The following is a 16,304-nucleotide window of genomic DNA, read 5'->3' as shown; positions in this document are numbered from 1 at the left end:
CTACCCTTGCAAATTCATAACTGACAGGGCTGACAACTGGAATATTTACTGGAAAACAGGAATGCACAGCAAGACTTCATGATTCTCTCTCTCATATATGTTTCTTTATAGGGTGCATTCTGCAGCATTTGGTACATGTGTCAGTGGAGATGAAAAGATACTTTACAGGGAAACTGAAATCTATTTCCAATGACATTACTATAGCACAAAATGGAATGCTATGAATGACAGGCACTCAGATTTCCATAAATGCGTCTCCTCTATAAGTGAAATTCTGAAGTGATTTTTATTTCTAATGTCACCCTTGGAGGCTCTGTAATGTCATCCTCATTTTCGTCAGAATAATTATATTTAATTTGGGGGTTTGCTCTGTCAGAGGTCTACAAATTTATTTCATCAGCTAACACTACTCGTTTGTCAAAAACAGGCAAGAAGCAGTGATTTCCCTGTTTCAGTTCTATATTGCATGGACACCCTTCGATGGTTAAAATGTTATCAGTAAGGGAGGTTATGTTTTATAACTTTTCCAGGGAACACAACACTCTTTGTGGGCCTAGTGTGGTAGACAAGTTGAACCTTGCATTGCACGAAGATCTGAATACCTCCCGGGCAAAAGAAGCAGCACAGTGGGAGCACAGTACTCTTGTGAGTTTGAAGTGTGTGTGTGAAGCAAGATTTAGGGAGTTTTCTTTAGCAGGAAGTTATGTGGAGTTTCAAAATGGAACCAGTGAAGCCAAATCAACCTTCCAAGTCCATTTCAGGCTTTCTTCTTTATCATTTTTTTTCTCTTTGGACATCAACCACTTCAAATAAAAGTTCTATTAATAAAGCTCTAACCACAGATTAAATATTTCTGCTGACATTATTTGACTGATAATATCAATTTCAAAGTTCAAATTTTAATAAGGTATTACAAAGCATAGGAAGAAACAAGCTAATCAAGCCAAGTTTCATATTTCCCCTCTTTGTATAAAATGATAAGTGAATTTAAAGCTATGCTTTGTCTCTTTAATATCTGCTAAATATGGATGAATTACTGAATATATATTTATTCTTAGCCTCATTTGAAGGCAAATATTTACAAGGCTTTTCTCTTGTAATCTGATTTTAATATCTCAACTGAAAATGATTCATAACATGTGGCTTCAAATACCCTGTAGTTAAAGAGGCCAAAAATTAATTAGCTGATTCTAGCAGAGGTTTCTTGGAACTGACCTTGAAAGAAAGAAAAAAAAAAAAGGCAGTCCTGTTTATCAGATCATTGTACATTGTTGTGGCTTGTGCAAAGAATTACAGGAGTAATACAGAGACTGGCAATAACTTTGTGTCTGATCCTTGGTGCTGATGTACATGTGCATCTTCTGTGGCTCTTCTAGTAGGGCTTCAGGGGCTAAGTATCTTCTGTTCTTTTGGTGTAGAAATTGTTCAGACAGTCATTGGTATGTGGAGTGGGTGAGCGACCATTATGCAAGCAATGGGAAGCACCTCCCTTTAATCCCTTGTCCAGATTAAAATGCAGGGAGTGCAGAAATACTCACAGGTCCTTTTTCTTTCTTTCTTTTTTTTTTTTTTTTTTTTTTTTTTTGCATCTTATAAATATATTCAGGAAGCCATCTGGGAACAGAAATACTCCCGAAGTACTGCTGACCTGAAATGCAAGTGTCTTTGTGAAGTCAGTTTCTCTCCTTCCTTTGAAAGACAATCTTGCTGATGCTGACTGCTAAAAATAAGGATGCAAAATCTTCTCCAGCATCTGGAGTTTTCTCTGCTTTAATCCATTCATTTCCTTATGCATTGTTATAGAGGTATTTATGTGCCCACTCTGATTAATATACAAATACATATTTTACTAGTAGGATTAGAGTCAAGTGGGCCTGATTCTTCACTTCCTTACATCTTGCATTCTTAGCTAAAGTGTAGGTACAGCCCTTTTAAGACATGTAATTTTAAAAGAAGCCTTAGGGAAGTAGATTAACTCCTGCCTTACCATTTTATAAATTGTATCAATTTATTTTGAGATTAAAAAATTTTTTTTGGGGGGTGGGGGCTACATGCTTTTCCAGAAGTGTGAGTTGTGGATTAGCTTCCCTCACATTAAAGCAGCTGTTTACAAGGGTGCCATATGGTGCAAAACTTCCATTATTTGCATTATTTGGTGATGTCTCCAAATTTGGAGCTATGCTCCCTTTATGGTTTTTGCATGTGCATGCTCTGAGAAATGGTTCATTAAGCTCTGCAGTAAATCAGAATTTTAGTTTGCTTGTGTCCATTCTCCTGCCATCCTATGGAACTGGGTTTCATGGCAGGTGCAGTGTCCTTTTTTTGGTACAGCCACTTTATCTCAATAATGTTGTGCCAATGACAAAAGCTGTGATAGTAAGTGTTCTCATATAATCCTGTGCTAGGGCTTAAATCTGTATGATCTGCATATTTCTGATACTCCCACTTGCATATTAGGTTAGCAGTAATCATCATTAAAAGACTCAAACAGTAAAAAATATTTGACATCTTTCTTCAGCAGTGATGAACCTTGCTTTGCCGTGAAATCATATCTATGTGATCAGTTTGAATATGGCAGAAATCTGGTCCCAGAATACTGATTCAATTACAACTTCTCAAATGTCAACCAGGTCAGGAAGCCTTTCAGAATTTCGGTTCTTCACAGAAAGGAAAACAGAACAAGATTTGTGTACTTAACCAAACAGGAGTGTAGCCTCAGCTCCAGATTTGGGTTTTCTAAACAACTTAGTATCTGTGGGGTTTTTTTGTTTGCCTTGTTTCATTTTATTTTGTTTTTTTCGAGTTGGAAAAGACCCTTGGGATCATCAAGTACAACCATCATCCCTACTCTACAAAGTTCTCCCCTAAACCATATCCCGTGGCACCACATCTAAACAACCCTTAAACACATCCAGGGATGGTGACTCAACCACCTCCCTGGGCAGCCTATTCCAGTGTCTGACCACTCATACTGTTAATTTTTTTTTCTTAATGTCCAGTCTAAACCTACCCTGTTGAAGCTTGAACAAATCCTCTCTTGTTCCATCACTAATTACCTGTGAGAAGAGACCAGCACTAACCTCTCTCTACAATGTCCTTTGAGGTAGTTATAGAGAGCAGCGAGGTCTCCCCTCAGCCTCCTCTTCCTCAAACTAAACACTCCCAGCTCCCTCAATTGTTCTTCCTAAGATTTGTTCTCCAGGCCTTTCTGTTCTCCTCTGCAATCACTCCAACACCTCGATATCTCACCTATATTGAGGTGCCCAAAACAGACAGAATACTCAAGGTGTGGCCTCACCAGTGCTGAGTACAGGGGGGCAATCACCTCCCTACTTCTGCTGGCCAAACTATGTCTAATACAATCCAGGATGCCCTTGGCTTTCTTAGCCACCCAGGCACATATTCAGTAGTGTGTCAATTAGAATCCCCAGGTCCTTTCCTTCCTGGCAGCTTTCCAGCCACACTTCACCAAGCCTGTAGCTTTGCATGGGGTTGTTGTGACCCAAGTGGAGGACCTGGCACTTGGCCTTGTTGAAGCTGATACTGCTGATGTTGGCCCATTGATCCAGTCTATCCAAGTGTCTCTGTAGGGCTTCCCTACCCTCATGCAGATCCACACTCCTACCTAACTCGGTGTCATCTGCAAACTTCCTGATGATAATATTAGCTCAGTTCAAAAAACCTGATGGAATAGCCTGCATGAAATTTACTTAATATTGAAAGCAAAAGATGAGAATTACATATGTATATATATATAAATTCTGTGAGATTTGTCTTTCCTCATGGCTGTGTGTGCACATGAATGTGTGCCTCATGAACAGCCCTGAATGCCCCATCTGCAGGCTGGTAAGAGAGCCTGGTAGAGAGGCAATGCTGCTGATGAAACTGAGGTGAAGTGCACATTCCTGACATCTGTCCTGGTGTGTCATGCATCCTTTATTCTTCCTACTACGCTTCTTACATCTCAACTGATGAGCATGAACAGCCCTGTCTACAAGGCTTGAAAGCTTGGGTGTAATTGTGGGATTTTGCCAGTTTGGTGTTGTCTAGCGTTGTGCTGTTCTTCCCTGAATTAATATATTTAACAGAAGTTCTCTTGGTAATGGCAGAAAAAACTCAACAACTAGTTGATGCCCGTAACTTACTGCAGGTATTGTTTCAAGAAATATGAGGGGTTGTAAACCAACACTTAGCACTTTGGATCAAGTTGGAGCTAACTAGAGTAATTGCATTTCTATCAATGAATAGTTTCATTTTAGTTTTTGCTCTTTCCAGCAGATTAGTTTTTTCTTGGCATAATTAGTAACTTTTCATGTTCCTTAATCAAAACAGTTTCTGGAAATTTAAGATATATTTTTCTTGAGAATGAAGTTGAGACATAGTTTTAGGCAATCTCATGTGTTTAGTTAAAGGCAGTACAGTTTGCTGCTTAAAAGCTTCTACTGTCTACAGCACATATATCTGGCATTTTATCAGTGTGATGTGATCTAACAGCCACAGGAAAGACAGAATATCCTGAGGAACCAGCAACTCCTACAGGGCAGTATGATTTGGCAGAATTTTACTTGTAATTGCCACTCTTTAGCTGAGGAAATATGAATGAAAGAAAAAACAAATTTATTTGTGCCTTGCTTTTTTTGCAAAAATGTCAGGCATTGCTTGAGAAGTCTGGATTCTTAATTTTTCACTTCTGCTGCTTTTACAAGAACAAAGGAAGTATAGTTTTGAATGACCTATGTACACTTTCCACGTACAGTGTATCTGTGGTTTTGATATAGTCTCATTATAGTAGCCACATCCTCCCCTTCTCATAATAGCTCTTTTGCTCTCATCTGTAGTGCCACTGCTTATTTCCTCCTTCTTTGTTATCTTGTGTAGCAGACTTATAAAGATCCTTTCTTTTCCATACAGCTAGAGGACCTAGTCTGGGCTTGCAATAAAAACCATGTGCTATGGGAATACCAGGGAGCTTGCTCTGATCTTTGACCAATGTTCTGCTGGTGTTTACTGTTGTATAGTTCCTTTTGCCATAACACATCCCTTTCTATTACCATTACCATAAAAACAAACAAACAAAAATGTATTTAATTGCAAAGTTTTGAAAATCAAGTATAGAAGTTAATATTGTAACCACTGGATGCTTAAAACGATTTGTCAAACAAAGCTCTAGGGATCTACCTAAATACACTACTGAATTACCAAATCAATCTAAAGAACTTGCATAAATTCTGTTGGTTTATGGTTTCCTGAATGCTCCTAGTCATGGGGTATTAGCAAGTTAAACTACAGAGTTTACAGCAGAGCATATACACTCCACAGCCTGTTATAGCCATAATCCATATTTTAATGCTTTATGTCAGGCATCCCTGCTGCCCTCTACCCATTCTTTAATAATAAGACAAAAGTGATATTTTAGGGTAACAGTTAATAAATAATGTGACTTATCCAATCACACCTTTCACTAAAATATTATTATCTTTTGACAGGTTCATTACTGTAGAGACATCAAGGACTGATGAAACATTGCCTAATTCTACCACTAGTACATTTTCTGTAGTTGTCTTTCTTTTAATTTAATTCTCCTACTCTGAAAGCATACTGTCCATTGCAATTATCGAATGAGCATTTAATCTAGCATAACTAAGGCATTTTAATCTTTTCTTATGGCAAAACGATTAAATGGTCACAACATTGCTATGATGTGCACTCATCTACTCCTGACTTAGAGAATCAAAGTTTTCTTGTCTCCGATAACTAAACCTCCAGTAAGATTTTAGCTTTAGTGCAGCATATTGGCTGCCTGAGCAAGAAGGGTCTGCTATATTTTTAGTGATATTGCAGAGTCAGAAAAACAATTTGTGGTTATCAGTCACTTCTGCTAGGATTGTTTCTGGGCAAATTCTGCATATGCAGGAAAAAAAAAATTCTCAAACTGTAGATGTATTAATTGTGCAATCCCGAAATATAACAGATTGAGACAAAGAAAAAAGCAAAAGAAGTATGCCAAAACCACTTCCTGCATACTGATGTGATCACATTCCAAGAAATCAATTTCTTGCAGTCTGAGGTATCCTTTTTGTCTGACATTACGTGTACAAATTTAGTGGGAATGAATTTGAAATTCACAACAATACATGCAAGAAATAAAATAACTGGTTTTTGAGTTTGCCTGCAAAATTTGGCTAGAAGCAGAGCCAATCCTTACCAAAAATAAAACTTAATAAGCAACTCAAATTAACCATTCCAGAACAAAACTGCAGCTCTCAACTTTTTTTTTTTTTTTCTTACTGAGATCTGGCTGCTCTCTCTCTAGGACAGTGGTTCCTGTTGACAATATGGAAAGGGTCAGTAAGGTCACTGTTCTCTCAGAATATTCTGCAGTCTTCAAATTCCCCTGAAGAGTCTGTATCAGATACCCACAGAACTCTGCTTCAGATCAATTCATACATTTTAAAAGAGACTTTTATATGGGGTAGAATTGTGAAAAAGGAAGCCATATTTATGAAATAGTCTTAATGCTCACTCCAGTCCCTCAGCCACCTTTTTATAATGGCTCATTATTTTGCCCTTAACTAAATCTGCACACATTACAATACAGGAGTATATATAGATCCTAACCTATCCACATAAACAAAAAAACTTAGATAATGAGTCACTGCCTTTGCACAGAACTGCAAGTCATACTTCTAAATTCAAGGAAAAAGGGCTGGTACATCTACATCCCCTGCATCATGCTTTAGCACATACTGAAAGTATGACTTGTCCAAATTGGCATTCAGGTTGTTACCATTCAGAAACTCTCCATACCAAGCAAGGATGAAAAATGCCTTAGTCCATTCCCACAGGAAAATACAACTGTCTCCAAAAAACCTCCAACATCTAATCTTAAGGCTTTTTGTCTACTTACTGTAAATTTTGGAGATGCCATAAACTCTCATATCCATGGGACCTGGGTACCTTATAGCCCTAGGTTCTCCTGAAGCTCTCTATTTCTTGCCTCATCGTCTTTATGTACCTCATGGAGCTGAAGTGTTGAACTGTGAGAGCCTCTGGCTTTAATGAGCCATGGTGTAGGTCTCCAGTGAGCAAATGGCCAATGTGAGGCAAATGTCTAGAGGAATACCATATGTCCTTTTAGCATCACCACTGCAACTGGCAGCTGATTCCAACACAAGGACATCACTAGAGATAATGATTCTTCAAAATCCAGCAGAGGTAGTAATGGCCAAATTGCTCCTACCTGTGTAATGGCCAAGGGAGCTCCTACCTCCCTCCTCCAAAAGTGTCTTTTAGTTTATCTTCTAAATTCTTAGCTTATGGTTTTGGAAGACAAAGGGGGTTTTTTGGTTTTTTTGTTTTTTTTAAGAATCTTCCCAATCACATTTCCTACCATGATGTGAAGAAAAAGGGGTCAGTTCCTGTTAGCCAATGAGATCTAATATTTCATCTAATATTTATCTTCCTTGGAAAATACTGACAGAACTGTTGGTCCTGAACACAGCAGCTTTTGTAAGGGCAACTACGTGGCAAAACTGACTAAAATTTATCTTTAGCAGCCCCTGTAGGAAAGCTCTTTAATTTAGAGGTAAATAATCATGGACACCATCTTCCACGCTGACAGTGTACGGTATGGAAGACTCCTCTATTCTTATTAGCAATGAATGGGAAAGACTACTTTTGTTCAGTTTTTAACCTTCTCAGTCATTACAGGATTGCAAGTTCAATTCAGACTTAAAGGTCATAGTCCCTGAATGCCACTGGAAAAATATAAAACAAGGGAAGGAACAAACACCTAAGTCATGTCACAGAGGAGGGACATGATGCAGGCCTGGCCATTTACTGTGGTATTAGTTCACACTTTTGATCTTTTTAAAAAAAGAAAGATTGATGACCTTTAAAAATATCAGGGAAAACATGCATTAACTTTGCATTAACTGACTTCTAAAACCTAAAATCATTATGAAATATGCAATAATTGCCCATCTTTGCTTTCACTGATACTCATGAGAAAGCATCTGCTTTTTTCATTGCTGCAGTTTTAACCAGAATAAAGTCACTCTTCCTGAGTTATATAAGGACACTTCAGGAATGGGAAGACTTTTGCTAAATCACAAGCAGGCCCTCTCCGCCCCTTCATCTGTGGCAAGGTGAATGACCCAGGTGTCTTCTTTCTTAGCATGGAATAACCTTGTTTTGGAATATGTGATTGGGAGAAGTGTTTGCGGCTTGAGTTCATGGACCTGGGGAACATCACTCCAAGCCATGGGCACCGATGAGCTGGACTGCTTGCTGCATTCTGCCCACAATGTGGCAGGAAACTTGTATCCTTGAACTGCAGTGTGCTGGAGAGAATTTCCCCCCCTTTTTTTTTTTTTTTTTCATCCTGACTCCAGATTATCAGTTGTCTTGATCTTCCTTTCATGCCTGTGATCCGGAGAAAGATGACAGAGTACTTACGTTTTCTTACTGTAATGTAATGTGAGCTGGATATTGGTGAGAAAATGCTAAAAGAAGGCTGTCACTCTGTCAGGGGTTCGGCCCAGCCGGTACCAACCAGGTCTCCACTCACTTGCCCCCCACCCCCACTTCGGGACAGGGAGGAGGAAACCCACCCAAAGGCTCTTTAATCCCGACAAGGACAGGCAGATTTTCACTCCCCAATTACAGTAACAGACAAAAACCAGACAAACTCAACTTAGGAAGGAAAAAACCAAAACTAATTCAATCTACAAGGAGAAATAGAAAACATGACCATATCCTAGTATCTTCCCCCCTCCACCCCTCCCTTTTCCCCGGTCCCGGATCCCTTCACCCCTCAGGGCACAGGGAGGGGCAGGGGGCGTTTAGGGTCAGTTCCCCACACGGTGTTTCTGCCGCTCCTTCCTCCTCAGGGGGAGGACTCCTCACAGCCTTCCCCTGCTCCAACGCGGGGTCCCTCTCACGGCAGAGAGTCCTTCAGGAACCCCTGGGACATGAGTCCCTCCCACAGGTGCAGTCCCTCAGGCACAGACTGCTCCAGCCCGGGCTGCACACAGAGTCACGGCTGCTGCGGGAGCAGTCACCTCCTCTGACACCTCCTGCACCGCTGCAGATCCACATCTGACCCTCTCTGCAATCCTGCACAGGCTGCAGCTCCACGTCTGCCCACCTGTGACACTTCAGGGGCTACAAAGCCACATTTACCCCACTGGTCCCTCAGGGACTGCTCCACCGCGCTCCTCCATGGGCTGCAGGGCCAAAGCCGCCATCTCACGACGGGCTGTGGGGAAATCTCTGCTCGGGCACCTTTCCCCCTCCTTCACTGACCTTGGTGTCTTTTCTCTGTTCTCTGGCATTACTCTCTCACCTTCTCTCTTCTGCATCTCTCTCTCTCCCTCTCTCTATTGTTGTATTATTATTATTATTATTATTATTATTATTATTATTATTATTATTATTATGTGGGTTTTTTTTCAGATTTGTTTCCTCGGGGAAGCACATCCAGCTTCCCATATCTGCTCAGCATTGGCCAGAGGTGGGGCTAGGCAGGACACACGCATACAGCCTTCCACTGTTTGTTCCCTCAGTTAAGAAGCCATTTCAAAGGGAGGATGCTCTGACTGGCTCCATTCTTGTGTACAAAGACAGCCAAGGATGTGGTATATTAGCTATTTTTTTTTTTTTTTTCCTAATGTTACTGACGTAAATCTGCCCTTGGCTTTTCTTACCATTTTTCTTTACATTGTGAGGTATATTCATAGTTTGTGGAATGGATCCTTTTTGATGAAATTAGGAATGCCACAAGTGCCATCTGTGCTAACAGGTTTTGAAATCACAGGCCCAGCTTAATGTTCTCTCATGACCATAAGGTTTCGGCAGCCATTCTTGACTGAAATCTGAAAGAAGGGCAGCAATTTGCTAGTCATAGATAGGTCATTGACAAAATGAGGTCTTCACAGAGGTTTCCTGTCTTTGCCACAGATGAAATCACAGTCTTTACCAAAGCTCTGCTGATTCCTTACTTCTTATTTTCAGTTGTGCTCTGTGCTTTGACATTTCCATTGATTTGCTAATTTTCTTTGCTTCTTCCTATGTCCCCTCTATATATGACTTGAAACCTCTGATCCTCTACAAAACCTAACTCTGCCTGCCTCGTCTCTCCCACTTCCACATTTCCCTAAGTCACTTTGTTCTTTTTCACCTTTGCACTGAGTACTTCTCCTTGAGGTTAAGTTCTCGGGTATTCTGCATATATAAAGCACTATGCATAGGAGAATCCCTGCACTCAAATGAAGATTTTTGGTTTCCCTTCAAATCACAAAGCATCTATTTGTAGATGACTAGAAAAAAAATGTTCGATTTAAATACTATTTGTTAAATATGATGATTCGTTCAAACTCAGACTTCAAAATCCTGATAATTTATCATTCTGTTCTGACTTTCTCTGTATAAAAATCCCTATTTTCAGCTCAAATTATCTGTTTGCTTTGTAAGCTAGACTAATTATACTATAAACTTTTGTAAAAGTCTGAGATGTAAAGGAAATATTTTAACTACTTTGATAAATTTTCCCCCCTGATTCTCAATGTGGGAAAAAATTCAAAATGCTGACATTTATCCCAGCTTGAGGATGAAAAAAATAGAAATCTAGATTTTTTTTTTTTTGCTTAGCAATAAAGCCATATGGTTAAGAAGAGCAAAACGCACATATGGCAACAAAATAATGTTCTGTAATTCAACCTATTAGTGCAAGAAATTTTCTCAGACAGGTATGGAGTCTGAGTCTCACTTCTTTTACTGCTAGTTCATTCTTATCTCTCTATAAAAAAGACCCTGAAATGCTAATGGTAAATATAGCATAAGCTATACACCACTACAAGGTGTCAAACTCATCTTGCTTTCTTGCATCAAATCAGGCTAGACTGTGTGTATTGTGTGTATGTATGTAATGTGTGAGAATTTGGCTAAAAGTTAGGTCTCTCTTTTTTTATTGTTTTCTTTGGTTTGAAAACAGATGTAAAAAGGCCACATGAGGGTTGCAATATTTTCACAAAGAAACAGAGTGAAATTCAATGTATTCTCTGACTTGTGCATACTCCCCTGTTCCAACTGGGCAATCCCTCTTTTGACAGTTCCATGGAGATGCTTCTTTGTGATGAAGCATAGATAAAATCAGATATTAATATCCTTAGTTTCAAAGGTGTTTTCAGTAAGAGTGATCAGAGGCCAGTAAAACAAGCAAAAATTATGAAAGCATCCTGTGCATCTGACTCCTACTGCTGGCTTTGAGGACATTTCAGTAGTTTCATCATCATTTCTACATGTTTATCCCAGTTTCCTGGAATACGGCTGACAATTCACTTGGCCAAGACTGAATGCCTTGCTAGTTCATCTGCTGAGTTGCTAAATAATGTGCATAGGGAAGATGTGTGGCTGAAGGGATAGGGATGAGTAAATCTCTGGTACAAGGAGTGCCAGATAAATTCCTTCACTGCTCCGTATTTCAGCTCTTCTGAGATACTGTCTACCTTTTTAAAGTTCTTACAAAGCTGGATAATAGTAATGGAGAACATTTAGCAAACCTGATATATTGTCATGGTCATTGGAGATGACAGCAACACACTTTAACACTGCAGTGTTGTTTCCCAAAGGGTTATTTCCAAAGACAGTTGTACTGACTTCTGTTTTGATTTAAGTGCTGCTTGATTACACCAGGAAATATTTGTCTCCAAGGAAACTCCCCTAGATTGTATCTTCTATATTCTCTGTCCCCTAGCTTCTGCAAAGCCCTGTCTTCCAACCTCTGCACAGCCAAGTTTAATTGAGCTTTCACTGTTACAGGTCTAATAGTGGTGTGTATCAGGTAACTTCATTGTGGAGAAGCCATGTGGCAGAAGATAGAGCATTTCACAAAGTTAGAAACAGAGAGCACAGGTAGAACATGATGCTACGAAACCCTTCAATGTTTATTATTATCGTATAGAAAATATTCAAATTCCTAAATTACGCTAAATTTCAATAGCAGTTGTACTACTCTGATATTGTTAAGCAGATGGAGTTGCAACTGAACTAGTGGCTAGTTCTAGTGACAGAATCTTTGTGTATTTAGATTCTAAAAGACTAACCCTGCTTCTGACTATATTCTCTATAATAAACTTCCCAGCCACTGCAGAATTAAAGGCTGAGCTGAAAATAATACAGCTTCCTAAGCTCTCACTAAGAAAATTCTCTAACATAGCAATTTTATTTTTAAAGTGTCTGTGAAAATCAAAACAAAGGCATTTAAACACACTGCCAAATTGTTCTATAGATACATCTCATTTCCTTTTGTTTGTTATTTATTTTCATGTTGAACAGCTTACTATCATTCAGTCTTTGCCCTCAGGTTTGTTTGGGAACACGGATTAAGAAGACTGTCCCAGGAGTAGATTTTACTGTCAAAACCATCAGGATGGATGTAAATCCATTGCATGTCTTTCACGGGACAAATTAACAACACTATCTAAGTCTTTCGATAATGCAATAGCTAGCAGGTATGCATAAAGAAGACTAAAAGTGTTATCTGCAAATGGCTGTTTAAACATAAGAAAATTATTTCAAAGTTAGGCTGACTTTAAACATGTAAGTCCTCAGGAAAGCTGAGAGAGTAAGCAAAATATTCCACAGGGTAAGAACATTTTTCTGGACAAGAGACTAGAATGACTAAATGTGTTCTCTGTGGTGGTAGAAGATTTTAACTGGAAGAGATGATGTGTATTACTTCTACCTTACATATGTTTCTATCTCTATTTTTGCCTTAGTGCAGTGTTTGGGTTGCTATGTGCCTTAAGATGTCAGAGGGTTGTCTGCAAAAATGCTTGTGAAAAAGACTCTTCACCAAAATGCTTTCAAAGATTTTCACCACATGCAATCAAGCAAGCAAGAGAAAATAACCACAGGAACATTCAATATTAAGCCTAATTTTGATTTTTCTCTAAACAAAACCCCTTCTGACTAAGAATGTCAAGAAATATTACCCTTGGTTATATGATAAGTCACTCTGAAGGTATTTATATAACACAGGTCTCTGACTCCTGCTCTGGCCTCTGGACCATGCCAATTCCATGTCTCTCTGCTTTCTTCTGGTGTTTTTAGAGACCATGTTTTGGCTTGCTTCCCAGACAATGTTGTTCCAGAGCAGTGATTTTGACCCTCACTAGAGACAAAGACATATGAACTAAAAATAAAAAAGAGGTAACAAATAAAACATTGGAGCTGCAGGCATGTGAAGAAAACCATAGGCAGTTTGAATGGTAGAGCTTACCTTTAATGTGACCTCTAAACTTGAGTCAAGAGTTGCACACCTCCAAATCTGTTTTTTGCTTTTCATGACCTCTGCTTAACCTTGAGATGTATTGTCTTTAAATACTAAATATTCTTGTAAAAAAAAACTTGTTTACCTTCCCAGGAATGCTCACTTGGCTTAATGGTAAAGTCACCTGTAGTAATAGCGTTAAGCCACTGTGATGGGTCTGCTGAGTCTAGGGTATCTAGGTCTCACTTAACTGCAAATGTGCCTATATTTTCAAGTGGCTGTCTTTGGAAAGACATTTTGTCAGGACAAAAAGGGTCAGCATAATTGGTGTGAGGGGGGGCCTTCCAATAACTTTTAATGGAAGTCCTACCTGATCCCAGTGCTCAGAGTAACAAAGTACTACATAAAGCATTTTGTTTAACCTGTGAAAGTACTGTATGTACATGTCCCCATTAATGTCCATCTCCATCAATAGGTATCTACTGGTACTGTCAACATTTTGAAGCATGCAATTAGAAATCAGAGACTTCCAGGCCTTAGACCTTTGCTTGCATGTCATTGACATCAGTATTAGGAGGATGAGAGAAGGGGCTGGTGTAGGACAGCACGGTGTATCAGCAATTCAGTCACACACTCAGGCTCCCTAACACATGCATTGGTGCAGGAAGACCAGAGTCAGACCAGGACTTCTGGATTTCTAATCGATGAATACCTATGTGGCATGGAAGGTCCTTCAGTGTCCTGCCACTGTTTTTTCATTAGGAAACGACCTTTTACCTCAAAATGGTTATCAACAGGAGACTGAAAACTCCTGTGAAGTTGGGCCCTTCTCTAGGGCAGGCACAAGACTTTGGTTAAAAGATAAAAACTACAGACTGGAGAGAGGGCCAGCCAAAGAGTGTGAGGTGATGCCCTGCGAGGCACAGTGCCCTTGGTTCTCCTCCAGCCTTCCTGTCAGCCCTTCCTTTTCCAGCTCTCCATTTTTGTTCATTCCAGTTGCCTAGCGTTACCCTTCCTCACTGTCTCGAGTCAAGCACATCAGTTCCCTTTTGCAGCCTTTTGTGCTCGTTGATCGGATGCTGTCATCTCCTTATCTGCAAGTGAAGCCTCCAAACCCATGCCTCTCCACCTTCCTTCTCCAGGAACCCCTTGCTACCCCTTACCCTGGGCTGTCGGCATAATGAAGGCTTGATTTCAATACTTCCCCTCATTTCTCTGTTCACTGCTCTGCAGGTTAATGCAGATTCCAAACTTCAACAAGCAGCTGTTAAACATGTCATTAACACTGCTTCGGCTGCAAATGAAACTCTGCTATTGGGATTATTCTGGGAGCTATAGTTTTGTGATGAGCTTTGTCAATCACAGCTGACCTGCTGTGTACAGAATGAAACTCAGATTATCTTCTTTCTTCCTCAGACTCTTGTCATTTTTTTTCACAAAGAATTACTATTCTACTCCCCGAAAGATTGATTACTTGCACAAATAAGAGAGTCTGAGACATTAATACAAAATTCACAGGCTTTTCTTTATCTCAAACCTGCAACTCCCTCTACATTTCCTCCTGGTAATTATATTAGAATTGTGTACACTAGGAATTGCCATCTGATTATTATGAAACTAGTTTTGTCATGACAAAAATGAGCTTAAGTCTTGTTTTTTTGGAAAATGATCAGTACAGTGCACTGGATGAGAGAGAAGGAGATTAAATCCAACTTGCTTTCATCCATGAATGCTTTCATCTCTTTTTCAAACACAGGAAATGATTACCCCTGCTATAAGCTGCAGTTCATATGAGTGAAAAAGGATAAGAAAATATTGAAAATTCTGTAACCAACAGTAGGACATAATATAGGTCTCTGGTACCCACTGAGAGACATGTACTTTATTTTTCTATGCTGGCAATGTCAAGGGTTTCACATTTTAAGAGTTGCCTTCTACTGAGGTGTCATTCAGTACTGGCAAATATGCAAATTAATTTGCCATTTCTCCAGGTTAGGATTTTCTTTTATTGTAAGAAAGAAGAATATGCTAAAAAATTTACACTCAGATAGCTTGCCCTCATCAGTCACTTAATGAACCTTATTCTTATTTCTTCCAGTAATTCTGGAATTGTTGAATAGCCCAAAAACTGAGACCAATCTGCCCTTTGTTCATAATACTTGGAGTATATTTCAAATAAAGTAGGAAATATTTAACACTGGTCTGGCAGGCTGTCTACAGTTCTTTCATGTCCTACTTAATATATTGATCTGAACATTGGTTTGATTTGGTTTTGGAAAAAACCAGTTGAGGAAACTGCTTAACCTCTTGCACAGCACTTTCTCTTTTATGGAAGCATCGATCCCAATGAGCTCTGCAACCCCTGATAAAAAATTCAATATTTGGAATCAGATACACCTTTGGGCAGGGGATATATTTAAATTTGAGCTCACCTCCTCTAATAATGCAACCCAGTGGATAAAACCATTTCAAGTTTCATTGTCCTTGCCCAACAGATTTTCCTTTTACAAGGCCTGTCGGGCTTGTGTTGAAAAGTAAGTAAGTCCTGGTATCATTTCCTCCAAATCACCATTCCAAGCGTTTGGGTTTGTTAAATGATGTGCACAAGCCAGCAAGAAATTCGAACTCTCCCAGGCACCTAAACCAACAAAGCTGCTAAATGTAAGGTCACGTCCAGAGCCAGATCATCGCCTCATGAATCACGATCTCACTCTGAACAAGTGAAAAAGAAAGTCTGAGAGGAGACACAGCACAGTTCAGGGAGAGAGGGAAGGAGCAAGTGAGCAAGCAGTAAGGTCTGAATCAAAGGCAATGACCAGGATGAGGAAGAGCATAGAGCTGGGGAAACATGGGTTCCTCTTCACCCCTGGAGCTGAGCTGCTGATTTGCTTCTTTTTAACCCTTCCTGTCTAGCAAAGAACAAAAGGGGAGGGATGTGATGTGTGCGGTGAGTGACAAAATGCTCACCAAACAAAAACCTCACAATTATTAGTAATTGAATATTTCATATTTTGAGTCATTCAAGCTCTGT

General features: G+C 39.5%; 1 long non-coding RNA gene across 1 annotated transcript in view; it reads left to right on the top strand.

The window, feature by feature from the left end:
- The window catches only part of LOC139793078 (uncharacterized), a 28,796-nt gene that overhangs the window by 3,022 nt on the left and 9,470 nt on the right, over positions 1 to 16,304 (top strand). The window lies entirely within an intron of this gene.

The sequence above is a fragment of the Heliangelus exortis genome, chromosome 1, assembly GCF_036169615.1.
Source record: "Heliangelus exortis chromosome 1, bHelExo1.hap1, whole genome shotgun sequence".
NCBI classification, from domain to species: domain Eukaryota; kingdom Metazoa; phylum Chordata; class Aves; order Apodiformes; family Trochilidae; genus Heliangelus; species Heliangelus exortis.
This window is presented reverse-complemented; position numbering and strand designations above follow the sequence as displayed.